Genomic DNA, 18181 nt, shown 5'->3' on the forward strand with positions numbered 1-18181 from the left:
ATGACCCAGATAACCACAATGGTTGTGATCACTCACCTAGAGTCAGATATTTTGGAGTGCGAAGTCAAGCGGGCCTTAGGAAGCATCACTACAAATAAAACTAGTGGAAATGATGGAATTCCAGCTGAGCTATTTCAAAGCCTAAAAGATGATGCTATGATAGTGCTGCACTCAACGTGCCAGCAAATTTGGAAAACTCAGCAGTGACCACAGGACTGAACAAGGTCAATTTTCATTCCAATCCCAAAGAAAGGCAATGCCAAAGAATGTTCAAACTATTACACAATTACATTCATCTCACATGCTAGCAAAGTAATGCTCAAAATTCTCCAAGCCAGGTTTCAACAGTACGTGAACTGAGAACTTCCAGATGTTCAAGGTGGATTTGGAAAAGGCAGAAGAACCAGATATCAAATTGCCAACATTTGTTGGATCATAAGAAAGCAAGAGAATTTTTTTAAAAAAAATCTACCTTTGCTTCATTGACTACAGAATCTTGTGATTCTGTGTGTATCACAAGAAACTGTGGAAAATTCTTCAAGAGACGGGAATAGCAGACCACCTGACTTGCCTCCTGAGAAATCTGTATGCAGGTCAAGAAGCAACAGTTAGAAGTGGACGTGGAACAATGGACTGGTTCAAAATTGGAAAAGGAGTACATGAAGGCTGTATATAGTCACCCTGCTTATTTAACTTATATTCAGAGTACATCATGAAAAGTGCTGGCTGGATGAAGCACAAGCTGGAATCAAGATTGCTGGGAGAAATATCAATAACCTCAAATGTGCAGATGACACTACCCTTATGGCAGAAAGCGAAAAGGGACTAAGAAGCCTCTTGATGATGATGAATGAGGAGAATGAAGGAGCTGGCTTCAAACTCAACATTTAAAAAAACGAAGATCGTGGCATCTGGTTCCATCACTTCATGGCAAATAGATGGGGAAACAAAGGAAACTGTGACAAACTTTATTTTCTTGGGCTCCAAAATCATTGCAGATGTTGACTGCAGCCATGAAATTAAAAACACTTGCTCCTTGGAAGAAAATCTATGACAAAACTAGACAGCATATTAAGAAGCAGAGACATTATTTTGCCAACAAAGGTTTGTCTAGTCAAAGCTGTGGTTTTTCCAGTAGTCAAATATAGATGTGAGAATTGGGCCATAAAGAAAGCTGAGCACCAAAGAATTGATGTTTTTGAGCTGTAGTGTTGGAGAAGACTCTTGAGAGTCCTTTGGACTGCAAGGAGATCCAACCAGTTAATCCTAAAGGAAATCAGTCCTGAATGTTCATTGGAAGGACTGATACTGAAGCTGAAGCTCCAATACTTTGGCCCCCTGATGCCAAGAGCTGACTCACTAGAAAAGACCCTGATGCTAGAAAGATTAAAGGCAGGAGTAGAAGGGGACAACAGAGGATGAGCTGGTTGGATGGCATCACCGACTCAATGGCCATGAGTTTGAGTGAACTCCAGGAGTTGGTGATGGAGAAGGAAGCCTGACATGCTGCAGTCCATGGAATCTCAAAGAGTCAGACTTGACTGACTGAACTGAAATGAACTTCCTTGTCAATCATTGAGATATTGTGATTTATGATAAGAAATAGCTTGCCTTTGACCCCATTCCTGGCACAGAGCTCCTAAATCTGTTGGAATTTCTTAAGTGATGAGAGTGATAAAGATGTTTTTGTCATATTAATGAGATGGCTTTTGGAAAATACTCAAAGATGGGGGCTGGTTTCCAGGGGAAAGAACCATATGATCTGAAGGTTGGAACTTTTTGTCCTACCCCACTCCCTGACCTCCAGAGAAGGAAGAGGAGCTGGAGGCTGAACAATGAATGGCCAATGACTTAATCAATCTTGTCTATGTAATGAGGCCTCTGTAAGAACCCAGAATGATGAGACTCATCATCACTCTCTCAGAGACAGTTCAGGTTGGTGAACATGTGGAGGTGATGGGAGAGTGGTCTGTCTGGAGAGGGCGTGGAAGCTCTGTAGAACTTCTCCCATACCTTGGCCTTGTGCATCTCTTCCATCTCGCTGTTCCTTAGTTATATCCTTTTATAATAAACCTGTGATCTAGTAAGTAAAATATTACCCTGAGTTCCGTGAGCTCTTCTAGAAAATTAATTGAACCAGAAACACAGGTGATTACTGGACTTCAGATTGATGTCTGAAATGGGAGAGCTAGTAGTCTTATAGGACTGAACCCTTAAGCTCTGGGATCTGATGCTAACTCCAGGTAGAGAGTGTCAGAATTGAGTAAAATTGTAGGACACTCAGCTTGGGTCAGAACATCAACTGTTTGTGTGGGGAACTGTTTGTGTGATTCCACCCCTGTGTGGAATCAGGTGAAGAACCCTTCTAACTATCCACTAGAACCTTCTTTAGTTCTGCCTTTACTCACGTCCTCTTCCCCACCTGATTTCTCACCCATCACACACATCCAAGTGACACATATCCTCAAGATCCAGCTCAGATTCCTCTTCCTCCAGGCAGCCTGTGCTCTCCAACCCATATCTCCCAGTTTTCTTCTTCATGCAGACATGCTCAGAGGCAAGACAAGGACAGAGGGGAGATTCAAGATCATCTATAGCAGCCACAACTCTGACCAGCATTTGCTGGGAGCTCAAGGGATCACAAAGTGTTCCTCTCACATTTCTTCTTATTTAACTTCTCAAGGACTAGTAGATGTTTGGAACTAGGAATATCTGGCACAACCAAAAGACAACTTTGGGGTCTGAAGTTATTCTTGTTTTCATGAGGACTACCATGAAGAGAAGTTCTTGTTCTGGGTATCTTCAGAACCCTAGTTCTATGTGAATGAGGTTTCAGTGGGTATCAAAAGGCAGAAACTTTAAGTAAGAGTCGTCAGATGTCCAGCAAGGTGAAACTTTTTTTTTGGATAGAGAAACTTGATATGGGAAATTTTCAAAGTGACTGAAAGTTATCAGGGTACCAGAGGTACTGAGATAGACCCAGTGGGAGGAAAGGCCATCAGCAAGTTGACTAAAATAATCTCAATATGAGGATCAAAAGAGATGAGGTCAGAGGGCTGACTCTTGTATAGAATCAGGTGGTCAAAAGGGAGCTATGCTTCTGAGTCCATGAGGGGCAGCCACCTGGAAGTGTCCTCCACTGGCTGTTGTGTTGTCAGGCATGTACCTGTGGGTACAGAAAAACTTCGTTGGGCTGCACCTTGGCACTCCTGTGTTTGTAGAGCCCCTATAGCTGAGCTGAGCTCTTTGTCAGTGTGGTGTGATGACCACCACATGGCTCAGAAGTGACCTGATCTGAGGAGACAATGCAGATGGTAGTATGGTGAGTAGAACTCTTTAACCAACTTCTTGAGTATTGCTGTGTTGGGTCCTGACTTTCCACATGGAAGGAGCTTGGCTCCAGCTATCTTGTTGGAAGGTGGACCATGTATGGGATTGATTAGTGCCTTTGTATAACATTGAGAAAAAGTCTGACAGATACACCCTAGTCTCTATAAAATAAACAACAAGGATTTACTGTATAGCACAGGAAATTATATACAGTATTTTGTAATAACCTATAATGGAAAATAATCTGAAATATATATGTATGTGGGGGCTTCTCAGGTGGCTCAGTGGGTAAAGAATCTGTCTGCAATGCAGGAGTCACAGGAGATGCAGGTTTGATCCCGGGGTTGGGAAGATTTCCTGGAGGAAGGCATGGTAACCCACTCCAGTATTCTTGCTTGGAGAAGCCCATGGAAAGAGGAGCCTGGCAAGCTTCAGTTCATGAAGCAGCAAATAGTTGGACATGCTGAAGCAACTGAGCATGCATGCATGCATATATATGTATGTATAACCAACTCACTTTACTGCACACCTGAAACTAACAATGTTGAAATCAACTATATTTCAATTAAATTTTTTTCTTCCATTAAAAATATGAAAATGTCTGTAGTCCTTATCAAAGTATCAGTGTATGAATGGAGATTATGGGACCACTCAATATCCCCATACTACCTTCCAAGACCTCCATGGAAGAAATGATAGTACCCTGGATGGCAGGAACCATCAGAACTCACCCTTAGGCTATAACTGTGCCTGGTCGGGGAGCAGTTGTATGGTACTCCTGACTCAGAGCTACTACCTTAGTTAAGGTAAGGTGAGCTCTTGTAACAAATTAGACTCCAAATTATATAATGGCTCAAATGCTATATAGGTTTGTTTCTTGTTCATGTAGCAGTCTAAAGGAGCTATTCCTGGTCAGTGGGTTTCTCTCTTTCATGCAGTGATTCAGGATTCAAAGTGTCTTTCATCTAGATCCTTGAGACATCTGCCTTCAGGTAGAAGAGTTCAGGGGAAAGGAAAACCAAAGGAGAAGCACCTCCTTCATAAAGGCTGCCTTGAAATGGTGCACATCGTTTCTACTCATATTCTCTTGGTGAAGACTACTCTTTTTTTTTTTTTATTGAAGGATAATTGCTTTACAGGATTTTGTTATTTTCTGTCAAACCTCAACATGAATCAGCCATAGGTATACACATATCCCCTTCCTTTTGAACCTCTCTCCCATCTTTCTCTCCATCCCAACCCTCTAGGTTGATACAGAGACTCTGTTTGAGTTTTCTGAGACATACAGAAAATTCCCACTGGCTATTTATTTAACATATGGTAATGTAAGTTTCCATGTTACTCTTTCCATACATCTCACCCTTTCCTTCCCTCTCGCCATGTCCATAAGTCTATTCTCTATGTCTGTTTTTTCATTGCTGCCCTGTAAATAAATTCTTCAGTATCATTTTTCTAGATTCCATATGTGTGCGTTAGAATATAATATTTATCTTTCTTTTTATGACTCATTCACTCTGTATAATAGGTTCTATGTTCATCCACCTCATCAGAACTGACTCAAATGCATTCTTTTTATGGCTGAGTAATATTCTATTGTATATATGTACCACACCTTCTTTATCCATTCATCTGTCAATGGGCATCTAGGTTGCTCCCATGTTCTAGCTATTGTAAGTAGTGCTGCAATGAATAATGGGATACATATGGCTTTTTCAACCCTGGTTTCATCAGGGTATACGCCTAGGAGTGGGATTGCTGGGTCATATGGTGGTTTTATTCCTAGTTTTTAAAGGAATCTTCATACCATCTTCCATAGTGGCTGTATCAATTTACATTCCCACCAACAGTGCAAGAGCGTTCCCTTTTCTCCACACCCTCTCCAGCATTTATTGTTTGTAGGCTTTTTGATGAGGGCCATTCTGACCAGTGTGAGGTGATGTCTCATTGTGGTTTTAATTTGCATTTCTCTAATAATGAGCGATGTTGAGCATCTTTTCATGTGTTTGTTAGCCATCTGTATGTCTTCTTTGGAGAAATGTCTGTTTAGGTCTTTCCCCTACTTTTTGATTGGGTTGTTTGTTTTTCTGGCATTGAGTTGTATGAGCTGCTTGTATATTTTGGAAATTAATCCTTTGTCAGTTGTTTCATTTGCTATTATTTTCTCCCATTCTGAGGGGTGTCTTTTCACCTTGCTTATAGTTTCCTTTGCTGTGCAAAAGCTTTTAAGTTTAGTCAGGTCCCACTTGTTTACTTTTGTTTTTTTTTCTGTAACAGGTGGGTCACAGAGGATCTTGCTTTGATTTATGTCATCAAGTGTTCTGCCTATGTTTTCCTCTAAGAGTTTTATAGTTTCTGGTCTTAGATTTAGGTCTTTAATCCATTTTGAGTTTATCTTTGTGTATGGTATTAGGAAGTGTTCTAATTTCATTCTTTTACATGTTGCTGTCCAGTTTTCCCAGCACCATTTATTAAAGGGGCTGTCTTTGCCCCCATTGTATATTCTGCCTCCTTTGTCAAAAATAAGGTACCCATAGGTGCATGAATTTATTTATGGGCTTTCTATCTTGTTCTTTTGGTCTATATTTCTGTTTTTGTGCAAGTACCATACTGTCTTGATGACTGTAGCTTTGTAATATAATCTGAAGTCAGAAAGGTTGATTCCTCCAGCTCCATTCTTCTTTCTCAAGACTGCTTTGGCTATTCGGGGTCTTTTGTGTTTCCATATGAACTGTGAAATTTTTGTTCTAGTTCTGTGAAAAATGCCATTGGTAATTTGATAGGGATTGCATTGAATCTGTAGATTGCATTTAGTAGTATAGTCATTTTCACAGTATTGATTCTTATTTAAGAACCTGTCCATTTCTTCTAGGTTATCCATTTTATTGCCATATAGTTATTTATAATAGTCTCTTATAATCTGTTGTATTCCTGCATTGTCTGTTGTAACCTCTCCTTTTTCATTTCTAATTTTGTTGATTTGATTCTCTCTTTTTTTCTTGATGAGTATGGCTGAAGTCTTATCAATTTTGTTTATCTTCTCAAAGAACTGGCTTTTAGTTTTATTAATCTTTACTATTGTTTATTTCATTTCTTTTTCATTTATTTCTGCTCAGATCTTTATGATTTCTTTCCTTCTACTAATTTTGGGGTTTTTTTGTTCTTCTTTTTCCAGTTGTTTTAGGTGTAAACTTAGGTTGTCTATTCGATGTTTTTCTTGTTTCTTGAGGTAGGATTGTATTGCTATAAACTTCCCTCTTAGGACTGCTCTTGCTGCATCACATAGGTTTTGAGTTGTCGTGTTTTCATTGTCATTTGTTTCTAGAAATTTTTTGATTTCCCTTTTGATTTCTTCAGTAACCTGTTGGTTATTTAGAAATGTGTTGTTCAATCTCCATATGTTTGTGTTTCTTACAGCTTTTTCTTGTAATTGATATCTAGTCTCATAGCATTGTGGTCAGAGAAGACACTTGATACAATTTCAATTTTCTTAAATTTACTGAGGTTTAACTTGTGACCCAAGATGTGGTCTACCCTGGAGAATGTTCCATGTGCACTTGAAAAGGTGTATTCTGCATTTGGATGGAATTTCTGGAAGATATCAGTGAGATCCATCTCATCTAATGTATCATTTAAGACTTGTGTTTCCTTATTAATTTTCTGTTTTGATGATCTGTCCATTGGTGTGAGTGGGGTGTTAAAGTCTCCTACTATTATTGTGTTACTGTCAATTTCTCCTTTTATGTCTGTTAGTGTTTGTCTTCTGTATTGAGGTGCTCCTATGTTGGGTGCATAGATATTTACAATTGGTATGTATTCCTCTTATGTTGATCCTGTGATCATTATGTAGTTTCCTTCCTTATCTCTTTTAATCTTTATTTTAAGATCTGTTTTATCTGATATGAGGATTGCTACTCCAGCTTTCTTTTGCTTCCCATTTGCATGGAATATATTTTTCCATCTTCTCACTTTCAGTCTATATGTGTCTTGAGATCTGGAGTGGGTTTCTTGTAGACAGTGTATATGTGGGTCTTGTTTTTGTAACCATTCAGCCAGTCTGGGTCTTTTCGTTGGAACATTTAATCCATTTACACTTAAAGTAATTATTAATATATATGTTCCTATTGCCATTTTCTTAATTGTTTGGGGTTGATTTTGTAGATCTTGTATTTTTTGACTATATAAGTCCATTTAACATTTGTTGTAAAGCTGGTTTGGTGGTACTGAATTCTCTTAACCTTTTCATGTCTGAAAACTTTTTATTTCTCCATCAGTTTTGAATGAGATCCTTGCCAGGTACGGTAATCTTGATTGTAGGTTTTTCCCTATCAGTACTTTAAATATATCCTGCCATTCCCTTTTGTCCTACAGAGTTTCTGCTGAAAGATCAGCTGCTAAGCATATGGGGTTTCCCTAGTATGTTACTTGTTGCTTCTCCCTTGATGCTTTTAATATTCTTTCTTTGTGTTAGTCTTTGTTAGTTTGATTAGTATGTGTCTTGGCATGTTTCTCCTTGGGTTTCTCCTGTACAGGACTCTTTGTGCCTCTTGGACTTGATTGACTATTTCCTTTTCCATGTTGGGGAAATTTTCAACTATAATCTTTTCAAAATTTTTCTCATACTCTTTCTTTTTGCCTTCTTCTTCTGGGACCCCTATAATTCGAATGTTGGTGCATTTGATATTGTCCCAGAGGTTTCTGAGACTATCCTCAGGTCTTTTCATTCTCTTTACTTTATTCTGCTCTTCAGAAGTTATTTCCACCATTTTATCTTCCAACTCACTGATTCATTCTTCTGCTTCAGATATTCTGCTATTGATTGCTCCTCAGTTGCCAGTTCAGTTCAGTTGCTCAGTCATGTCCGACTCTTTGCAACCCCATGAACTGCAGCACGCCAGGCCTCCCTGTCCATCACCAACTCCTGGAGTTCACTCAGAATCATGTCCATCGAGTCAGTGATGCCATCCAGCCATCTCATCCTCTGTCGTCTCCTTCTCCTCCTGCCCCCAATCCCTCCCAGCATGAGAGTCCTTTCCAATGAGTCAACTCTTCGCATGAGGTGGCCAAAGTACTGGAGTTTCAGCTTTAGCATCATTCCTTCCAAAGAAACCCCAGGGTAGGGTATTTTTAATTTTAGTAATTGTGTTGTTTGTCTCTTCATGTTTATTCTTTAATTCTTCTAGGTCGTTGTTAATTGATTCTTGCATTTTCTCCATTTTGCTTTCAAGGTTTTTGATCATCTTTACTATCATTGTTCTGAATTCTTTTTCAGGTGGTATGCCTATTTCCTCTTCATTTATTTGGACTTCTGTGTTTCTAGTTCGTTCCTTTTTTGGGGCAGTATTTCTCTGCCTTTTCATTATTATTTTTTTAAACTTATTCTGCTTGAGGTCTCCTTTGCCCAGGCTTCAAGGCTGAATTCTTTCTTCTTTTTGGTTTCTTCCCTCCTAAATTTGGTCCAGTTGTTTGTGTAAGCTTTTTATAGGGTGAGATTTGTGCTGAGTTTTTTTTTGTTTCTTTGTTTGTTTTTCCTCTGATGGGCAAGGCTGCTGCTGCTAAGTCGCTTCAGTCATGTCCGACTCTGCATGACCCCATAGACGGCAGCCCACCAGGCTCCGCCATCCCTGGGATTCTCCAGGCAAGAACACCGGAGTGGGTTGCCATTTCCTTCTCCAATGCAAAAGTGAAAGTGAAGTCACTCAGCCGTGTCTGACTCTTCGAGACCCCGTGGACTGCAGCAGAAAGGCTGAGTGAGGTGGTCATCCTGTCTGCTGATGATTGAGTTTGTATTTTTGTTTTGTTTGTTGTTTAGTTGAAGCATCCTGCATAGGGTGCTATTGGTGGTTGGGTGAGGCTGGGTCTTGTATTCAAGTGGTTACCTTTGTGTGAGTTCTCACTATTTCATACCCTCTAGGGTTAGTTCTCTGGTAGTCTAGGGTCTTGGAGTCAGTGCTCCCACTCCAAAGGCTCAGGGCTTGATCTCTGCTCAGGAATGAAGATTCCACAAGTGGTTTGTTATGGCATTAAGTGAGATTAAAACAAATACCCAAAAATGGGAAACCAAAGATGAACACCAGACAAATGGCAGTTACAGAATCAGGCAAATAATAATTAAAGTAAAGGAATATGCACATATACATATATATCCACAAGCAAAGTCAAAATAGTCCAACAAAAATAAAGTGCAATAGATTTACCTGGCAAACAAAGGAAATAAAAAATTATATTTACCAGTTAAGATCAAAACTAACTAAAGCACAAAGTGGAAAACAAAACTAAAGTAAGGTGCCAAGTAGGGAATAAAGCAATGAAAACAAAACTAACAAATATTTTGAGAGGAAAGGAAAGAAAAAATAAGAAATAAAGAATGGACATGCAAAGTTAAATAGAGGTAAATGAAGAAGATTTATATATATTAAAGATTAACTGCAAGGGGAAAACAGTAGGAAAGGCAAACAAAGGAATAATTATAGAAAAATTATAATAGGTTTAAAAAAATTGAAAATTAAAATTATAAAAAAAGAGAAAAAAATGGAAGAATGAGAAAAGGAAAAAAAAAGAAAACACAGGACTGCAAAGGCCAATGTAGAGGCAGAGGTTTATGACAACAATAAAAAGTTTGACTGAATATACACATATACATATAGACCCATAAGCAAAATCAAAATAGTCCAACAAAAATAAAGTATGATAGATTAACCCAGCATACAAAGGAAACCAAAAATTATGTCTACCAGAACAAAACTAACTAAAGCAGAAACTGGAAAACAAAACTAAAGCAAGGTGCCTGTTGGGGAGTAAAGAGATGAAAATAGAACTAACAAATATGTTGAGACTAAAGGGAAGAAAGAGAAGAAAGAAAGAATAGATATGCAAAGTTAAATAGAGGTAGATAAAGAAGATTTATATATATATTAAAGATTAACTGCAAGGGGAAAAGAACAGTAGGGAAAACAAAGGAATAAATATAGAAAAAATAATAATAGGCTTAAAAAATTAAAATTAAAATTAAGAAAAGGTGGGGGGGGGGAGAAAAAACAACTCCCTAGAACTGCAAAAGCCAACATATAGGCAGAAGTTTATAACAACAATAAAAGATGTGACTGAGGAAAAAAAGAAAAAAAAAAAAAAGCTCAAAAGCTTAATTAGATTTCATAGTGTCAATAAAATTGACTACAACAGAGGGGTAGAAAAAGGAAAAAAAAGAAGAAAAAATCCAAAAGAATCTACAGAACAAGTCAAAACATAAGAATAATAAATGTTTTACTTGAGCCATTGCTATCAGAGTCCTTTCCCTCACTGGGAGTCACAGTCCACTTCACCTCCTCTATCACTGTGCTGATCTCTGGGCCTGTTATGGGGGCAGCTCAGATTCTAATCTGGTTCTACTCCTCTGTGTTCTTGCCTCCAATGTCTACAGCTATCAGAACGAGTGTGCTTTCTTTTGTGGGGGCTCTCAATGACCTTTTATATATTTCATAGACACAGAGTGCCAAGTTGATTGTGTGAATTTAATTTAATTTAATCTGTAGCTTGTACAGCTCATGGAAGGGTTTTGGGTTTTCTTCCTTGCTCCTAGGTTTCAACTGTGGTTTTATTTCCACCTCTACGTGTGGGTCGTCCACCCTGGGGTTTATTCCTGAGGCTGCGCTGGAGGACTTGGGTCTGCCCCTGTGAGGGCCAGGTGTGGAGGTGGTGCAGCTGCTGGGTCGCAGGGGTTCTGGCAGCACCAGGTACTCAGGGGAGTTGGCAGCTCGGGGAGCAGGAAATATAGTGCTCTAGAAGGGTATGGAAACCAGTCTAGGCCAGTATGTGTCAGTATTCTTGCCTGGAGAACCCCCTCTCTGACAGAGAAGCCTGGCAGACCACAGTCTACAGAGTCACGAAGAGTTGGACACTACCAAAGAGACTCTGTGCCCATAGGCCCAAGACTTTTTTTGCCTGTGGCAGCTCTGCCTCAGGGAGAGTTGAGAGTGAAGGTGGCACAGCTGCTTGGCTTGTGGGGATCCTGGTGGTCTCAAGTGTGCAGGGACACGGACTGCCTCCACTGCAGGAGTTATGGCCCTATCAGAGTCTTTTTGAGCCTCTTGTAGCTGGCAATCAGAAGGCCTCTTTGGCCAGTCTTTCTCCAGAGTCTGCCTGTTCAGGCACTTACAGGGGTTCCTTGCCTGGGGTCCTTCTCTGTTGTTCAGTGCATCAAGCACATAGAGGCCCCCCTCCCCCATCTGGGGTTTTACTCTGTAGTTCAGTGCATCAGTCATTTGATGGGCCAGTTCAGCTGCCAATGCTGGTGTGTGCGAGGAGAGAGGCTATGGTGATGGCTTCACCCACTACGTGTGATTCAGCAGTATCACCTTGCTTCCATGGCTGCCTGGCTTCCCTCCACAGGCATTTCCCACCACAATCTCCTTGATCTGTCTCTCCACAGTCAACAGCAGCCCTTGCCCTGGGATTGCTCCACAATCCCTAGATTCCAGCTCCCAGCCACTGCACTGCTAGGGTATGTATGGCTGCGGCAAGGACTGGCTGATTCTCATTCCATTTAGGCTGCCACAGATCAGTTTGGTTCAGTCGCTCAGTCATGTCCATCACCAACCCCCAGAGCTTACTCAAACTCATGTCCATTGAGTCGGTGATGCCATCCAACCATCTCATCCTCTGTCATCCCCTTCAATCTTTCCTAGCCGCAGGGTCTTTTCCAATGAGTCAGTTCTTCACATCAGGTGGCCAAAGTATTGGAGTTTCAGTTTCAGCATCAGTCCTTCCTATGAATATTCAGGACTGATTTCCTTTAGGATGGACTGGTTGGATCTCCTTGCAGTCCAAGGGACTCTCAAGTGTCTTCTCCAACACCACAGTTCAAAATCTTCAATTCTTCGGTGCTCAGCTTTATAGTCCAACTCTCACATCCATACATGACTACTGGAAAAACCATAGCCTTGACCAGATGGACCTTTGCTGGCAAAGTAATGTCTGCTTTTTAATATGCTGTTTAGGTTGGTCATAACTTTTCTTTCAAGGAGAAGCGTCTTTTAATTTCATGGCTGCAGTCACCATCTGCAGTGATTTTGGAGCCCCCCAAAATAAAGTCTGTCACTGTTTCCCCATCTATTTGGCATGAAGTGATGGGACCAGATGCCATGATCCTAGTTTTTTGAATGTTGAGTTTTAAGCTAATTTTTTCAAAATGTTTCTCCTCTAACTCAGACTGTTGTCCCAATGTGGGGATTGGACCCCTGCTTCAGTTCCCCCACCCGCTGAGGGCAGGTCCAGTCCTACTAACACTCCTGTTTTCTCCCTAGTTACTTCCTCCTACTGAGTTTTGCGTGGGTCTATATATTCTTTTCTGTTGGTCAGCTGCTCCTGTCTGCTCTCAGCTGGTGTTCTGCATGCACTTCTGTGTCTGAAGGTGTATTCCTGATGTACCCATGGAGAGAGATGTACTCCACATCTACCTAGTCCTCTGCCATCTTATTCTCCCCAAGACTACTCTTATGTCCTCTCACCTGCAAGGGAGTCTGAAAAAAGTTGTGTAGTCATGTGTCTACTACAATTTGTTAATAAGCAAAGAGGCCATGTGTTTGGGCACACATCTAGTGGTGTTTGGACACATGTCTAGTGGTGTTTGCCACAGGTATGACCTGGGTTCTGGTTCCAGCAGGAAACTGAAGTATTCTTGCCTGGGTCAGAGGATGGAGTTCCCAGGGAAAAGGCCTGGACTTGTGGTTCACCTGGGCTTGTGGGATTCCCAGTGTTGTATGGGTCATTCTTAGGGGGCTGGAATACAGTGGGGATTGTTCAAACTCTGAAACTGGACAATCCAGTTATTCAAGGAACACTCTGATAACAATGAACACACTCAGAAATGGGCTATGGGATGCTTTGGTGGGTCTACCACTAGCTAGGGTGTGAGGCTCCCCCTAACTGGAGATACGAAATACATGAGTATAACTATGATCACACTGGTTGGACATGAAGATTTCTCAGGTTCTGTGAGCCCTAACTTCTGACCCTGTAATTCTGTGTATTTATAAATGTAAAATTTAATTTGCATTTATCATTATACTGATGTGTATTGCTCAAGTGGCAACTTAACGTAGTAGAAACAGCCCTGGTCTAGGAACATGATGGGAATCAGACATCCTGGGTGCTAGTCTAAACTTGTGACCCTGGGCTAGTCCTTTACCTCTTTGTGTTTAAATGTCCCCATGGAGGTGGCTATGTTACAAAAGCTCTGTGGGGGGCACAATATGCCTCCATCCCCCAAGATGCCCATGTTCTTATCTCTCAAACCTGTAAGTATGTTACCTTATGTGACAAAAGGGACTTTGCAGATGTGAGTGAATTAAGAATTCACAGGAAGAGGTTCTCCTGATTATGTGGGTGGGCTGAGTGTCATCACTGGATTCTTATGGAGGCAGGGGGAGGATGATTAGAATCAGATCTGCCTGTGGAAGCAGAAGTTGAAGTGATGCCCTTTGAAAATGGAAAAAGAAGCTTCGAGCCAAAGAATGCAGATGGCCTCTTGGAGCTGGAGAAGACCAAGAGACGGCTTCTCCCCTAGAGCCTCCTGGAGAAGGCAACTGTGTGGACACGTTTTTAGCAAGTAAGGCTTCTGACCTCCAGAACCATAAGATAGTACATTGGCATCATCTTGGCCACTTTGTGGTAATTTATTACTGAAGCAATACTAATACAAACACTGAGATTATTTCATGTATGTTAGTTTCATGAACTAAACTATAGTTAGTTCTCTTCTTTGACTAGAATAAAAAAACTTTGATGGTGGGGACTGCTTTGAATCCTCCATGACTCCAGCACAGGGTTACAGGAGCTCAGTGATTATTGTTGACTCTCTGCAACTTTATTGAAGTATAATTGACAAATATATACAAATAAATTTATATTTACAAATAAAATTGTAAGATATTTAAAGGGTACATGTTGATTTGATACACATTGTGAAAAGGTTTCCCCCATATACTTGTGTGTGTGTGTGTGTGTGTGTGTGCGCTCAATAGCTTCAGTAGTGTCTGACTCTTTTTCAACTCCATGGACTGTAGCCTGCCAGGTTCCTCTGTCTATGGATTTTCTAAGCAAGAATACTGATGTCAGTTACCATTTTCTTCTCTAGGGGATCTTCCTGACCCAGGGATCCAGCCTGAATCTCCTGCATTTCAAGCTGATTTTAGTGACTGTATTTATAGAGTTAAGATTCCAAACAAAAAAGGCTTTGTTGTTGTTTAGTCAGTAAGTCGTGTCTGACTCTTTGTGACTCCATGGATTATAGCCCACCAGGCTTCTCTGTCCACGGGATTTTTCCAGGCAAGAATACTGGAGTGGGTAGCCATTCTCTTCTCCACTCATCTACTTAATTAGCACATTCATCACCTCAAACCTCCCTCCCCGCTCCTTCTTTTTTTGGTGGGAACATTTAAGTTCTACTCTCTTTCAAATTTCAATTCTACACTATCATGTTGTCAATATAGTCACTGAGTTATACATTAGATCCTCAGTTATAATTTATCTTAGAGATGAAAGTTTGTACCCTTTTACTGACCTCTCCCTATTTTTCCCACTAGACACTTTCTTCATTGGTATAATTAAAAAGATTTGGTCTTTGTTCCCTGTTTCTGATATACAGCTCCTTTGTTGTTCTTGTTGTTGAGTCCCTCAGTCATGTCTGACTCTTTGTGACCTCATGGACTGCAGCTTGACAGACTTCCCTGTCCTTCACTATCTCCCAGAGTTTGCTCAAACTCATGTCCATTGAGTCAATGATGCCATCCAACCATCTCTTCCTATGTCGTCCCCTTCTCCTCCTGCTTTCAATCTTTCCCAGCATCAGGGTTTTCTCCAATGAGTTAGCTCTTTGCACCAGGGGGCCAATGTATTGGAGCTTCAGCTTCAATATCAGTCCTTCCAATGAATATTCAGTGATTTTCTTTAGAATTGACTGGTTTGATCTCCTTGCAGTCCAGGGAACTCTCAAGAGTCTTCTCCAACACCACAGTTTGAAAGCGTCAATTCTTTGGTGCTCAACCTTCTTTATGGTTCAACTCTTACATCCATACATGACTACTAGAAAAACCATAGCTTTGACTATATGGACCTTTGTCGGCAAAGTAATGTTTCTGCTTTTTTATAATGTCTAGGTTTGTCATCGGAGAAGGCAATGGCACCCCACTCCAGTACTCTTGCCTGGAAAATCCCATGGACGGAGGAGCCTGGTAGGCTGCAGTCCATGGGGTTGCTAAGAGTCGGACACGACTGAGCGACTTCACTTTGACTTTTCACTTTCATGCATTGGAGAAGGAAATGGCAACCCACTCCAGTGTTCTTGCCTGGAGAATCCCAGGGACGGGGAGCCTGGTAGGCTACCGTCTATGGGGTCACACAGAGTCGGACACAACTGAAGTGACTTAGCATAGCATAGCATAGGTTTGTCATAGCTTTTCTTTCAAGAAGCAAGTGTCTTTTAATTTCATAGCTACAGTCACCATCCGCAGCGATTTTGGAGCCCAAGAAAATAAATTCTGTCACTGTTTCCATTGTTTCCCCATCTATTTGCCATGAAGTGGTGGGACTGGATGCCGTGATCTTAGTTTTTTTGAATGCTGAGTTTTAAGCCAGCTCTTTCACGCTCCTCTTTCACTTTCATCAAGAGGCTCTTTAGTCCCTCTTCACTTTCTGCCATAAGGGTGGTGTCATCTGAATGTCTGAGGTTATTGATATTTCTCCCAGCAATCTTGATTCCAGCTTGTGCTTCATCCAGCCTGGCATTTCTCATGATGTACTCTGCATATAAGTTAAATAAGCAGGGTGACAATATACAGCTTGATGTACTCCTTTTCCAATTTTGAACTAGTCCATTGTTCCATGTCCAGTTCTAACTGTTGCTTTTTGACTTGCATACAGATTTCTCAGGAGACAGGTAAGTGTCTGTGTGCTCTGGTATTCCCATCTCTTGAAGAAATTTCCAGTTTGTTGTGATCCACATAGTCAAAGGCTTTTGCAAATCAATGAAGCAGAAGTAGATATTTTTTTTGAATTCTCTTGTTTCTTTCTATGATCCAGTGGATGTTGGCAATTTGATGTCTGGTTCCTCTGCCTTCTCTAAATCCAGCTTGAACATCTGGAAGTTCTCAGTTCATGTACTGTTGAAGCCTAGTTTGGAGGATTTTGAGCATTACCTTGCTAGCATGTGAAATGAGTGCAATTGAGCAGTAGTCTGAACATTCTTTGGCACTGCCCTTCTTTGGGATTGGAATGAAAATTAACACAGCTCCTAAGACCCTTGAAATCTCCTGAGTGATAAGAGTGTCTTTGGTGTGCTAATAACATGACTATGGTTAAGGATCTGCTTGCTTCAGGAGCGGGCTGGTTGCCAGAGAAGTGGTAGTGATTAGAAGCTTGAAACTTCCAGCCCCACCTCCCAGGGTCTGGGATCAAGTTAGTCACCATTAGCTTCAATCCTGTCTAACAAAACCTGCAAGAAACCCCTATGTGATAGGGTTCAAGGAGTTCCCAGTTGGTGAACATACCCATGTGCTGAGAGTTTGGTGCACCCCGGCTCCGTGGGGAGAGAGGCTCCTGTGTTCTGGATCCTCTGGACCTCACCCTAGTACCACTTCATCCAGCTGTTCATCTATACTTTTGTAATAAACTATAATAGTCAGTACAGCATTTTCTCGCGTTCTGTGAGTTGTCTAGCAAATTATCAGAACGCAGCAGGAGGAGATAGTGGGAGCCCTTGACTTTGTAGCTAAGTTAGAAGTGCAGGTTATCTGGGGACCCAGCACTTGTGACTGGTTTTCAACATGAGGGCAGTTGTGTGGGATTGAACCCTTAACCTGTGGAGCTTGATGATGATTCCAGCTAGTGGCAGAATTGAATTGAATTGTAGGACAGTCGATTGGTGTCAGAGAACTGGCAAACTGGTGGGTGTGTCCCAGTTTGGCCTCTCTCCCTAGATGTGCTCTCCACCCTGAGCTCTAGTTTTGAGCTCTCCCAAACTCTCGTCCACATCCGGGTTTTGTTACCTTGCATAGATGCCAGCCCCTGTATACCTGGGCTTCTGCTTGGCTCCTGTCAAGCCTTTTTGGGCCTGGAGTCTTGGCTTTGACTTTCAGCCTAGTGGCTGGGTCCCTGCTGTCTAATGACAGACATCTGTGAGGCTTACTCCCAGTTGGTCTTTAAGCTCTGTCCACAACCCAATTTGTCACCATTGTCCTCTGTGCACATCAATAGGATAATTTTCCCCTTGATGAGAACTACACGATGCCTCTTGCTTCATCACACTTCTGCTGCCCCGCACTCAGAGAACATACTTAGCCTTCCAGAGAGGACTTCCAGCACCTGTGGAGGGCCTGCCCCACTAGAGCCTTGCCTCTTGGAGGTCATGGGCAGCTCCTGGTTCTGGACCCTAACACCATGTCCTTAGGCAACAGGGCTCTGCCCTGATGGATTCTGAGAAATGATGTCAGCAGTGAACTTGGCCATCCCAGGACCTAATTAAATAAAACTGTTTAGCGCCAGGACTTGGCAAACGTTTTAGCTTTGAGGGTCACAGGGCTGTCATTGCAAGCCCAAGATACAGGCAGAAAGGGACAGGAAGTCAGAGGAAAAATAAAGAGATTAAGGCGGGGGAAGATAGGGAAGGAAGTGGGCACACTGATAGGGGAGCACTATAGGGCACACTCCTGTGCCTGCCTTCCATGGGACCTATTTTACTAGAAACTCACCTGATCAATGAATTGTCATTAGAATGGGAGCACACAAGCTCAAATTTAGGCAAAATGCTTTACTCAAAATGGAAGAACAGAATCTTAAATGGAATCTAGGGGCCCTTCAG

Source organism: Bos javanicus, chromosome 8, assembly GCF_032452875.1.
Source record: "Bos javanicus breed banteng chromosome 8, ARS-OSU_banteng_1.0, whole genome shotgun sequence".
NCBI classification, from domain to species: Eukaryota; Metazoa; Chordata; class Mammalia; order Artiodactyla; family Bovidae; genus Bos; species Bos javanicus.